At 41.3% G+C, this 12,429-nt stretch overlaps 1 protein-coding gene across 2 annotated transcripts in view; it reads left to right on the top strand.

Moving 5' to 3' along the window:
* The window catches only part of ST3GAL5 (ST3 beta-galactoside alpha-2,3-sialyltransferase 5), a 32,492-nt gene that overhangs the window by 299 nt on the left and 19,764 nt on the right, over positions 1-12,429 (top strand). The gene's annotated exons all lie outside the window — the stretch shown is intronic.

The raw sequence follows: 12,429 nt of genomic DNA, 5'->3' as shown, positions 1-12,429 counted from the left end.
TAGATAAGATCAAAATATAAGGCTGATGGAGGAGAGGTGTTTATTTTGCAGCTCTCTTTAGTGATGGAAATGAATGGGAAACGAACATAAAATTGCTGGAGGTAAACAGCTTTCCTGTGGTAAATGGCTGGTTTTGTCTCATTCTGAGAAAAAGGGTAAATAAAGATGCATATTTCTTACTTTTCTAAAGAAAACTTGTTGAGAGAAATGCTCTTCATGTGTCTAAAGTGGATACATGTTTTTAAATGCAGATTACAACAGGACTGTACAGGTGCAGTTTAGAAGTGGTGTGCAGTTTTCCTGCAGAGTGTGTGTTATTTCATCTGTTTTGCTGCAGCAAGGCTACCATCTCCCTTCTACATCACACAGCAGGAAACCTTGAGCTGTCTCCCAAGCCCTCTGCTATCCGAACAAGAGGCAGCAAACACAGGGAATCTCACTGAAAGGTCAAAATGCAGCTGCAGAGTTGGTGTGCACAAGCGCTTTGGTGCGTTGGTTGCTTCCTCGGGGCTGATGAAAAACGGGCTCGTCCTGCCTCTGGTTTCCTGGAGCTTATTGGGATTTAGCATCCTCCCTTCCTTAGAGTTTGATTAAATTGGCCAAATGATTGACAGACAGTTAGGGGCAGGATGTAGGCAGACAAAGTGTGATAGCAGAAACTTCCTTTCACTGAGGAAAATGAGCTAAAAATGTTTAATTTTGTTTGCTGTACATACATCTGTTTAGGTGACGGATGCAGAATGTGCCAAGATTGCTGCAGAGTTAGTGTGTTTGGAGAGTGGGTTATTTTGTTTAGATAAGAGATCCTGGAAAATTTAAGCAGGTCTTGAGTTTTGATAAAGGCTAAGTTACTGAGTAAGACCCTGGCAATGCTTCAAACTTGTCATGGAGTAATTTTCAAATTACAAGCGAGTCTGAACAAAACTTACTCAAACACAACAGATATAAGTATCTGCAGCAGGCTCATCCAACGCTTCAAATGGTAATTCAGACATAGGATTTCTGGATCATGGAGGAGTCACTGTTGCGGGCAACTCTGCCTCATAAGGTCATTCATAAATTATTAAGCACTTTCTTAAAACTTGTGTAGGTTGTTATTTTCAGTTACTCCTATGGGAAGGCTATTCCTTTGCTGCTCAGGAATCTTTTGCTCGTAGTTTGTATATATATGTGTTTCTGACCACTTTTTCCTGTGTGCTAACATTGTCCTTTTGTTTGAATCTTTTGCTTTCGGCTCTGGTGTTTACATGTTTGGTGCATATAAGGTCAAACTCCCAACCTGTTTTGTGAAGCTAGACGAGCTGAGCTCTCTGTTCTCCTTGGGAGCAGCTCTTCCTTCACCTGTCCCACCAGCTCTCTCTGCAACCTGTTAGGTCCTGAAGTGTTGAATTCAGAAGTTAAGCACTAAAATTGTTTCCAGCAATGTTCTTTGCTATGCTGCAGTTTCCTTTTAAGCTGCTTCTTCATGGGAGGCTTTTGGCATCTCCCCTTCTGCTTCTGTAGGCTCAAGTGTCATTTTTACCATGATCTCTTGGAGTGTTAGATGATACTGTGGTAAAAATGCTGCTGTACTATTAACATTGTTCCATAATTACCAGTTGTTCGGTGCTATTCTGCTGCATAATTCAGATGTAATATGAAACATCTTGGCTGTGTAAGTCTGCTGGCATGTTTCCTTAGCCCAGTAAAGATTAATGCTGTGCCCTGTCTTTTCCGACCATTTCTTTCAGGGAAGATTTATTCCTCAAACTTCCCATGTAAGGGGAAAGACCTAATTTGTTTTGGCTTCCTTGCAGGGGCTCAGAAATATCTTCCATTTGTGCTAGATGAACTCGCCCAGCTGGTGGTGGGTGATGTGCTGATACACAGTGCTCTCTTCCTCCCCTCCTGGTTGGTGTGGCTTTTCCTGGAGCATACTGGAGCGGAACAGCACTTCCACATATGCAGGATCTGTGGGCCCGGGGAGGAGGATGTGCTGCGGAAAGGAGCCTGGGAGATGTGCATAGGAGCGCTTTCTGAGTAGCAGCTGCCTGCTTTTATGCCGCAATTCATTCTTCCTGTGCATTTGCTGGCTTCAACAGATGCTGAGAGGAGTGGCTGACCTGAAGTTCTGAACACCCCGAGCAGGCAGGCTGCTGTATCTCACATAAGTAACATAAAAGGATAACTGTGATTTGCTCAAAAAAAAAAAAAAAAAAAAAAAAAAAGCTGAGGGGAGCTCAAAAGCTTTCCCTGTAAGAGATAAAATTATCTTTTTAATACCACACTGTTCAAACAGCAATGCTGAAACCCACCTGTTTCTTCCTGCTTGGTTGGAACACTGAATTTCTGTGGCTCACTTGGGAATCAGAAAAATTCCAAATTCAGGTACTGTTTTCGACCTTCACAAAGCATCAGCTGCCCTCTTAAGTGTTGAAGCACATCTTACTGATATTTCTTTTTGCTGTTCCTCACTTTAGAGCACCCAAAACAGGCTTCATGGAAAAGCTTGGAAAGCTTGACTAGAGAAGGGGGTGCCGAGACAGAAGTGAAATCAAGAGGGCAATCCCTGTTTTGAACATTGAACTGCCATTCAGAACCCCACTAAGAGTTCTTTGCCTATAACATTAGTTTAGCAGGCACTATTGATATCCAAAAAGCTTCCTGTGAATGCTGCTGAGAGGAAATGGTGTCACACTCTGAATATCCCTAATTAAGCTGGTAATTGGACCAAATTTGAGCTGGAACCAATTTTTTTGGTGTTCAATCTGGATGACCCAAAGTTAAGAGCAAGTTAGAGCCTAGCTATGTGTATTCTTCCTAAAGTAAAGACTGGGCAAATAGACACATTAATATAAGGTTATTAATGATGTGATGAGTTAGTTGGTGGTTGATGTTGCAAAGAGGATGAAGGAATGAGTCATTAAACAACTAGAAGAAAATGGGAGTAGAGCATCATAAAGGCAAGGAGAGAGAAATGCTCTCAGGTACTATTGCTTCTTGCTGGTATTCGTGGCTCCAGGCAAAACAATTTTCACCTGTGATCCTGTCAGTGCCCTTGAGAGTGTCTGCCAACTGCTCTGAAACTTTCATTTACTCCTCATTTCACTTTTTGTCAATTGGGTTCACAAGTGTAGGATTCAGTATTACATTCTCATTTTCTTCAGAGACAGATCTTGACCAAATGAGTTGCAGATTGTACAGATAACATTGGTTTTTACTTCTTAATGTCTGATTAAAAAGCCTTACTGTTCAAAGGTCATTTAGTAAGATACATTATACACTAATGTAATCAATGTCCTGTTGTAGGTGCTTATAACAATATTATAGGCTAAACCTCTTTCTGCCATCAAGGATGTATTCTTTCTATTTACTTTATTTAATTAACCAAAACAACAGACACTGCTGTTCATCAGAAAAGGCACATCTGTCAAATGCTTTTTAAATTTAATACTAATAGATGCTAAGGAGATAATATCCAACAAAAGTTTATTAAATATCTAGAAATGTTAAAATATCGACTTTACTGTGGGGTTTATATAGTTGCAAACGAAGAAATAATTGACAGAAGCCTCTTTCAATTTTTTTAAATTTTTTTAAAATTTTTAACTTTAGTTCCAGTTTTCCCTCTGGTGAGAAGCTGTAGTCTGCAACAGCTAGGCTACCATCTTGTCATGTCTTGTGACTGTTCTTACTAGGAAGTGGTAGGGTGTTGATCAGAGCATTATTTGAAGATAAATATCCAACAGTTAATATGAGCCTGCAGATTATAACACAAGTGTGTCACTCATAAGTCTGCCTCAAATCTTTAATACCTCTGGAATTTTTCCTCATGCTTGTGGTTTTAAGGGATTTTTGCCATGTACAAAGTGAACAAGAGTGTTAAAGAAGGTATGTCAATGTTTATTGTGTTACAGAAAGAGATTTCCCAATCAAAACCAGTTCTTTTGGGATAACTTGTGTGTTCCTCTTCTCTCCCCACTTTCTCTTGAGTATTTTGTCACTATGGGTAAATGGGCCTGTTCAAATAAAAGGCTTTTTACTTTTCTTCTGTAGGTTTGAAATCCCATTTTAATATCTGGGCAGCTTTTCAATCGGCTTTCCTAGTCTGTAAAACCAATGTTTAAAATTTGGCTTAAAAATTGGGATTCGCTGCTGCAGAAGTCATTGGGAAGTGAGGCAGTCCTTCACTGCCGTACAATTGCTTGAGTGCCTCTTGCTAGGGGATGCTCGTATGTCGTTCCACGTTGGTTGTGGGTTTGGTTTTTTTTTTTTAAATAAAAAATTCTTTAATTTACGAGAGAGTAGGTTTCCAAATTATTTTTTTATTTAAGAAAGATTGTGTTTTGGGTGAGTAAAAATACCTCTAATCCATTCCAGTTGTAAGGTAGCAGTTTGACTAATGACACTTGCAGCTGCAGAGTCCTCTGGTGTAATGGGTTGCAACAACTAACTGTCCTTAGCTTCAGCTTTTTATTCTTTGTATTATTGTTTTTCTCCCTGAATCTTATTGGGACAGGGCTTGATGCACTGTTGATTTAAAAAAAAAAAATAAAAAAAAAAATTAAAAATTTGTTAGGATTTTTTGTAAACAGGGTAGACATTATTTGCAAAACTTATTTTGTCATAGTTTATTTAGTTTCCAATGAAGAGACGGTGAAGTTTGAAAGTGTAGGAAGGATCTGAAGGCATCGTGGGTTGATTAGGAGACTTGTGAGGGAGAGTCCTGGAGGAGGGATGCACTTGGGGCACTTGTAGGCCACCTATGCCAGAGCAGGTAAGCTGGTAAGAAGCGCAGAGGAAACCCAGTGAGAATCACAGAGGAGCTGCAGACAGAAACCACTGTGTGCATGACCCCAAGCTCCTGCACTGCCTGTTGCCTCCCCAGAGGAGTTGGGATGGGCTCCCTGTAACCTGTGGCAAAAAATAAGGGAAATTGAGACAAGGAGGGGAGGAGGAGAAGTGGTGTTTGGCTTAAATTTAGCCTGTGGAAGGGGAAGAAAAGGTGTTTACTCATGGGTTAAATTCTTTTCTTTCTCTCAATATCAGAATTGGTGATTAGAATTGTATTCATTGGCAATAAATCATATTACTTAAAGATTCCCCAAGTGAAGACTATTTTGCCCACTAGAGTTGAACAGGTTTTGAGGATGTGGGAAGGAACTGGAAGAGTTTTGTACTGATTTCTGAATCAGGTTTTTTAATGATTAAAGAACCCTAGAAGATAAAGGAGTTAAATTTTTCATATTCTGAGGTTTCTTCAGCTGAGAGACTCTGCTTAACAGATGGCTCTTAAACATTTTTTTATGTCTATTTAAAAAGAAAAACCCCCACAAAAACTATCACCTAATTAACTATTCTTTTTTTTTACGTCTCAGCCCTCATGTTTGATCTCTATGGGTTTCAGCACTGTAGAAGCAAAATTAATCCTAACTATAAATTTTACCAAACTATTTTTCATGATACATAAATTAACAACCTTCTGTTCAAATGTTGTATCTCTCTTGAAAGCCTTAATGAAAATTAACATCTCATCTATTCAGTTGATAATGAGGATAGATTAAAATGTCTTATCTTTTTATGGTCACAACTCTTCAAAGTAATCGCAGACATCACTGTTATAGTTGTGCCCTGGTTTCAGCTGGGACAGAGTCCTAGTAGCTGGCATAGTGCTGGGGTTTGGATTTAGGATGAGAATGATGTGATGACACACTGATGGTTTCGTTTTTGCTAAGCAGTGCTTACATAGAGTCAAGGACTTTGCAACAAGAAGTTGCTAAGCAGTGCGAAGACTGGCCAAGGACTTCTCAGCTCCCAGCTCTGCCAGGGGCACAAGAAGCTGGGAGGGGGCACAGCCAGGCCAGCTGACCCCAACTGGCCAAAGGGCTATTCCAGACCATAGGACGTCATGCCCAGTATATAAACTGGAGGGGGTTTGCTGGGGGGGGGGCAGGGACCGCTGCTTGGGGATGGGCTGGGCATCGGTCAGCGGGTGGTGAGTAATTGCATTGCGCATTACTTGCTTTGTATGTTCTTTTGTTATAGTAGTAATAATAATAATTATTATTTTATTTTAATTATTAAGCTGTTCTTATCTCAACCCACGAGCTTTTTCTTTTCTTCCACTTTTTACTCTTCTGATTCTGTCCCCTGTCCCACAGGGGGGGAGTGGGCGAGTGGCTGGGTGGTGCTTGGCTGCCAGCTGGGATTAAACCATGGGAAGTTGTCACTTAATTTATGTCATCCATTTTCCCCAAATGTGTCCTGGGAAACACTCTGTAATCAGTTTTTCTTAAATGTACTCTTCGAACTCCTAGCATTATGTTTTGCAGTACATCTGTGGGTTTTGTTGTTGTTTTAAAAAAGCCTCAGAACAGAATTTATCTTTGCTAATGTGTACGTCATCTCAATGAGGAGTATCTTGCTCAAGTTTATTCTGTGTGAAAACACCTTCTCTGCCTTTTAACTTCACCTTTCTTTTTTTGAAACATAAATGTTCGTCAAAACCAAGTAGCTTTGTTTTTATCATTTACTGGTTTTGAAAGTATGTTTCATAAGTAATTTGTGTGTATCTGATTCAGAGGAGGCGGCATGAAATGAGCAGGTGGTTTTGCATTAGTTTTACCTTCAGTTTCACTGCCCGCTGGAGCTCTATTGGTCTTAATTAGCAATTTCTTAATATAGGCATGACTTTCAGCTTTCAGTTGCTGTGGGCTTTACACTGCAAGCTTCTTGATCTTGTTACATGAACTTCAAAGGCTGCGTTGTGCAGCAAGACCTTGAGATGGACTGTCTTGTGGATGACTTGTAAAGCTGGCTGTTTCTGCTACTTGGGAGGTTCATTTTTATTTTCAACTCCTAGGAGCTTCAGGTGTAGTCCAAGATGATGCTGTGCTATATGCTATACAACTGTAGAACAGAAGATGCCTCTTGTCCTGCTGGGCTTTCAGCAGTGGCTTGCCTAGGGTAGCTTCCCCATGGGCTAAGCTTCTGCATGAAGAGTTACCAGCTGACAGTAACTGTTCATGCCGGTGCTTCCTCTGTGGCTCTGGTCCTTGCATGCAGAGTTATTTTGGAATGGTAACTGCCCACATAAAATGCTGGGCTGAGCAGTGGATGCTGTTAGCTGGATCCTCAGTGTGTATGTTACCATAAAAGTCAGTGAAGAACACCCTTTAAGTCTTGTTTGAGGTTTTAGAAGGCAGGCATTCTTTATTACGGCACCAGATGCACAGGGGGATCATTCGTCCTAACATGCATGCCATGCAACTGAAATCATACAACCTATATAGAATGAACATATGCATATTCATCATATTTCCTGGAAAAGGTGGTCTTATGACAATGAGTTCCTGACATTTATTTGCATATTCTCCTCCCAGTCACACATGCTCAGTGATTTGAGTCCATGGCTTTTGGGTCCTCAGTGGTCATTGTGGAGGGGTCTCTCGGTGGTCATTTTCCATGACCTCTGGGCCTTTCTTCCATATATGGTCATCAGTTGACTCTGAGTGGCCAGGCCTGGTCCTTCTGTGCTTATCTGGGGTGTGATGTTTTATCTTCGTGTCTGCTGACTTCTTCAGAGTGACTTGAAGAACTTATTCAGGATCCATTAATCATGTTACAAAGAGAGATTATTTCGAAAGTTCCTAGACAGGTTGGCACTTCTTACTGTGAGTTATATTTTACAGCTATTGACTACAAGCCATAGGCCAAACTTTTAAAAAAAAGTGTAAATCTTACATTCTGTATCATGTAGGGAGACAGGAACGTGCTTGAATTGGTAGAGCAAAGGAGGTAAGTGGAACATCCCCTGTGTGGGGTTACGATTCTGGGGGCTTAATGAGAGGGTGGTGAGGGATGTAGGTATATGCTGCATTCTGCTCTCGTAGGACCGGGCTGGTCTGGTCCCGTCTCCGTGCCTGGTTACATTGTTGGCACTCAAACAATGGGGGCTGAGAGTCCTCGTCTTTGGGTAAAGTCAGGTGCTGTTCATAACCAAATGCAATTTTTCAGGGTGTGGTCATGTAGAATTCAACACGTGCTGCTTTTTAGTTTTTAGCATTCCCACATAAAAAGACATCGTAAAGACTTGAATTAATTGCTTCTGAAATATTCCAAGTGTGGAAATTTTGTCCACTTAAGAATAACAATGAGACAAAAGTAAATTATGGTGAAAAGAATAGCACCATAAAAAGCTTTGGAGCGTATTTGTACTGATGGACAACTTAGCTTTCACAGCAGCTTTACACAGATCGCTTAAGTTCAGTAGATGAAAAGCAAATTTAAGTCCCTTGAGTCCTCGCTAATTACACCACAATGAGTAGCTATGGAAATGTTAATGTAAAATGGGATTGTAATACAGCATTACTACTGAGCCATCTTTTGTGCGCAAATTGAGACATTTGCATTTATGGCTCCCAAAACAAATGTAGCACTGCCCCTTTCTGAAAGGGTGCAGTGGTGTTTGGCAGTGATGTTTGTATGCAAACAACAAAATCTGGATGCTCTAGGCACAGCTTGTCTTTGGTGCTTGGTTTCTTAATTGCCGTAGTTCTGTAAATGCTCTTCACCTCTTCAGTTCTTTCTCCATCTTTGGGATCTCTTGTAGCCTTCCCTTTTCTCTGTTTTGAAAGGCTTCATGAAAAGTGTATCTGTCTCTGTAAATGCATAATTTTTTTGATGTGTTTTGGTTTTTTTGGGTTTTTTTTTTTTTTTTTGTAGCTCAGGAAAACTGGGAAAGGTGTGCTCTCAGGTGCTTATTGCTGCTGGCCTTGCTCTTTTGAGCACTTAACGCCATTCCAGCTAGCGGAAGGTGCTTATTGTCTTAGATAAGAGTGCAGTATCAAACCCTGAGTAATTTAAAAAGAATGCTGTGTTGGACAGATGTATTTTGACTTAATCTATGTATCTATTTATCTATGTGTGTGTATATATATGTATATACACATACTTGATCAAGAAAGGAATCATCTGAAGTAAACAGAACTGACAAAATTCAATCTGAAGTAAACAGAACTGACAAAATTCAATCTGAAGTAAACTTGCAAATGAAATGAAAACTGACGTTATTTCAGTTACATAAACAAATTAAACAAATGTTTGAGCATACTAAGAGTTGGACTCGGAAAGGATGTGCTGAGGTGATTAATTAAATTCTCTGTGTTTCCTTATTCCTTTTTGCACATCCAGGATGAGTGAAGCAACTAGGGACGACTGGAATTTATGTTGCTCAGAGGCAGGGCAGACTTTCTGATAGCACTCATTTATTGCAGTCTTGCATTCCTCGTTAATCCCCTTCTGTCTTTATCACTCTTCACCTCTTCAGTTCCTTCTCCACCTTTGGGATCTCTTGTAGCCTTCCCTTTTCTTTGTTTTGAAAGGCTTCACAAAAAGTGCATCTATTGTAGGATCTCTGCATACAATTCAGTAGTGGGAAATTCTCACCCTTGGAAATGAGTAAAAGCGTGCTGTTTGCAGAGCACTCTTGTTTGACAGTTTATACAGCAGAGGAGATTGGCCGTGTCATTCTGTGCTGCAGGATGATTCCAGGAGTATGTTAGTGCCATTAGGCAATAAAAAGTTTTATATACATTGAGCAGTCTTTCACTAGAAAGTCTTTCTGTCAAATTACAACAGAGCCTGAGTCCTAGAATAGGAAAGACTAATTTGCAAAGAAATAAAAACCTGCTTTGAATAAAGCAAAGGCAGTGGGGCTTTAACCTTACTCTTGTAATTCAAGCTGTAAAACTTTATGGATTTAATTCAAAGTGCTGGAAAGTGTGTGCTTAATCTGGAGCATGTTCCCTCATAAACGTTGGGAGTACCACGACCAGACCTCACGATGTCACTTGGTATGTTGTTGCAATGATTTCCTGGTAGCAGGATCCTCTCATACCTAGTCTGGCTAATCCTTTTGTGCAGAATCTGTTCTGATCTAGGTTCCTATAGATGGTCATCAAGTTACCTCTTTGTGTTGTTTAGCTGAGAGAGAATTATTACCTGCATTGTTCTCTAGTGAAAATGGCTGGAGCTTGTTTCCTGCTTTTTATTCAGCATTTTTTCTTTTTAAAAAGGAAAAGCTCCATTTTCTACTTCTCCCCAGCTGTGTATGTGGAACTGACAGATGTAATTACTGTTTTGTTGTGGCTTAGACATATGCAGCATTGAGTGATCAGGTACATGCAGCAAGCCATCCGTGTCAGTGAGCGATCCCTTTCCCTTTTGCCAAACACTGCTGAGTGCCCCTTGTTTCTGCTGGTCTGAGCCAGTCTCCTCTGAGGTGATCTGGCTGTTGGTACTCTGTAGAACGTGGAGCAATCCTGAAGTTTCCACATGGTCTGCAGGCGTTGCTCAAGATCTCCTCTGCAGTGTCCTCTAATTGCTGCTTGTTTCATGTGCCACGTGGGACCGCGCTGGCAGGCTCCATGAACGGGGGCTGTTCCCTGTGTGTGCTGGCAACGTGATTTCTCTGGGTACTTGTCGTCCGCAGGGTGTGTTGGTATGAAGGTACTGGGTCCTAGGGAATGATGAGAGATGGTTGTGCTTTAACCCCATCTGGTAACTTGGCACCACCGAGCTGCTCGCTCACTTCCCCCCCCGGTGGGATGGGGGAGAGAATCAGAAGAGTAAAAGTGAGAAAACTCATGGGTTGAGATAAAAACAGTTTCATAATAAAAACACTCAAGCAAAGCAAAATAAAGAATTCACTCACTATTTCACACTGTCAGGCAGATTTCCTGAAATCTCCAGGAAAACTGCTTCATCACGTGTAACAGTGACTTGGGAAGACAAACGCCATCACTCCCAACATTCCCCCCTTCCTCCTCCTTCCCCCAGCTCTGTGTGCTGAGCATGACATCATATGGTGTGGGATAGCCCTTGGGTCAGTTGGGGTCAGCTGTCCTGGCTGTGCACCCTCCCATCTTCTTGTGCACCTCCTCGCTGGCAGAGCAGGGGAAGCTGCAAAGCCCTTGACTCTGGGTAAGCACTGCTCAGCAACAACTAAACCATCAGCGTGTTCTCGCATTATTCTCATGCTAAATCCAAAACCCAGCGCTATGCCAGCTACTTGGAAGAAAATTAACTCTATCCCAGCCAAAACCAGGACAGTGGTGCTTAGTTGTCTTGTCTGCATAGTGTGGCAGGAAGGACATTTGTCATACCTGGAATATGAGGTGATTGCACAAGTCCTGCTGGATTGGCACTGGACATCTCAAGGTAGAGCAGTTCAACTTGGTGATCCTTAACTGGCACTAAGATATGGTCCTGGTAACAAATTTTGCTGATGTACACTAGGCCTTTGCCCATGTGGACTTGACTAATTTGCTGCAAGTCTTAGCTGAGAGCAAAATGGACTTGCAATGCAGATGACTGGGGTGGTGGTGTCAACACCCAGTTTTGCTCCTCAGTGCTGTTTTTATTCAGTGGTATAGATGCAGTCAGTAAAGATGAGGTGTTGCTCTGAGAAAATTATGAGCTTGTAAGGCTTGATAGGTTCCCTGTGACCTGCTGTCTTGTGTCCTGTCCTGACAGGTTGCGTGGGAGACCGGAGCTGGATTTGATTTCTAGCTTAACTGCTAGCATTCTGGCAGACCTTGGGGTGTCGCTTACCCCTTGGGTTTCAGTTTACCCTGTTCCAAGGCAAGTGTAATGGTACTGACCTTGGTTTGTACAGTGCTTTCAGATCTGCTAAAAAGTAGTGTTTGAGGTATTGCTGCTTTGTGTCAAAGGCCTTTAAAGGGGTGTGACAGCTCAGAGTCTGTGCAATTAATAAATACAGCTAGAGTAACTGGAGGCTTTTTGTAGTATCAAATCCAAGTTGCCTATATTTGAGGTTAAGTGGTGATGTTTTCTGCTGGCAAAACCCGTTAGGCTTTTTTTTTTTTTTTTTGCCTTGTTCTGTTTTGTGGGTTGACTACCTAGAAAGCATTACTTAACTGTTGTCTGCTCTTTAAGGGACTTAAGATGCTGGTGTTGATCCTTATCTCTCCTTGTTCCATCCTACCTCACAATGGTTGGTGGCTTTTGAACCTTCTACCATGTACATCACATTTGTTGCTGAGAAAGTACGTGTGACTGTACAAAGAAACTGACTTTGAGTCATCTGAATTATTTATCCTTGAAATTTCAGTGGGCTGGATTTGAGATCTGGAGGGGATGCTTCTCTCTCATCAGCTCCTTTATCCTGGTGTTTAAGAACATCAGTTGTTTGTCCAAATAAACTGTTTTAAAGTGGCAATACAGGAGAGTTCAAATGGGTCATATTGCCATATAAAATAGAAGGAGGTGGAGCAGAAAGGAGAACGTGAAGGATCATCCCTAGATAAAACCCTGGGGTTTTTTTTTGTGTTTTGTGGTTTTTTTGGTTTGTTTTTTTTTTTTTTAAAAGTTCTTGTGACAGACTCTTGGCAAGCGAACAGAAGAGTATGAACGTCTTTGCAGTGGAGA

This window comes from Egretta garzetta, unplaced genomic scaffold (assembly GCF_000687185.1).
Source record: "Egretta garzetta isolate BGI_Z169 unplaced genomic scaffold, ASM68718v1 scaffold241, whole genome shotgun sequence".
Lineage (NCBI taxonomy): Eukaryota > Metazoa > Chordata > Aves > Pelecaniformes > Ardeidae > Egretta > Egretta garzetta.
The sequence above is the reverse complement of the archived record's forward strand: the minus strand, read 5'-3'. Positions and strand labels throughout refer to the sequence as shown.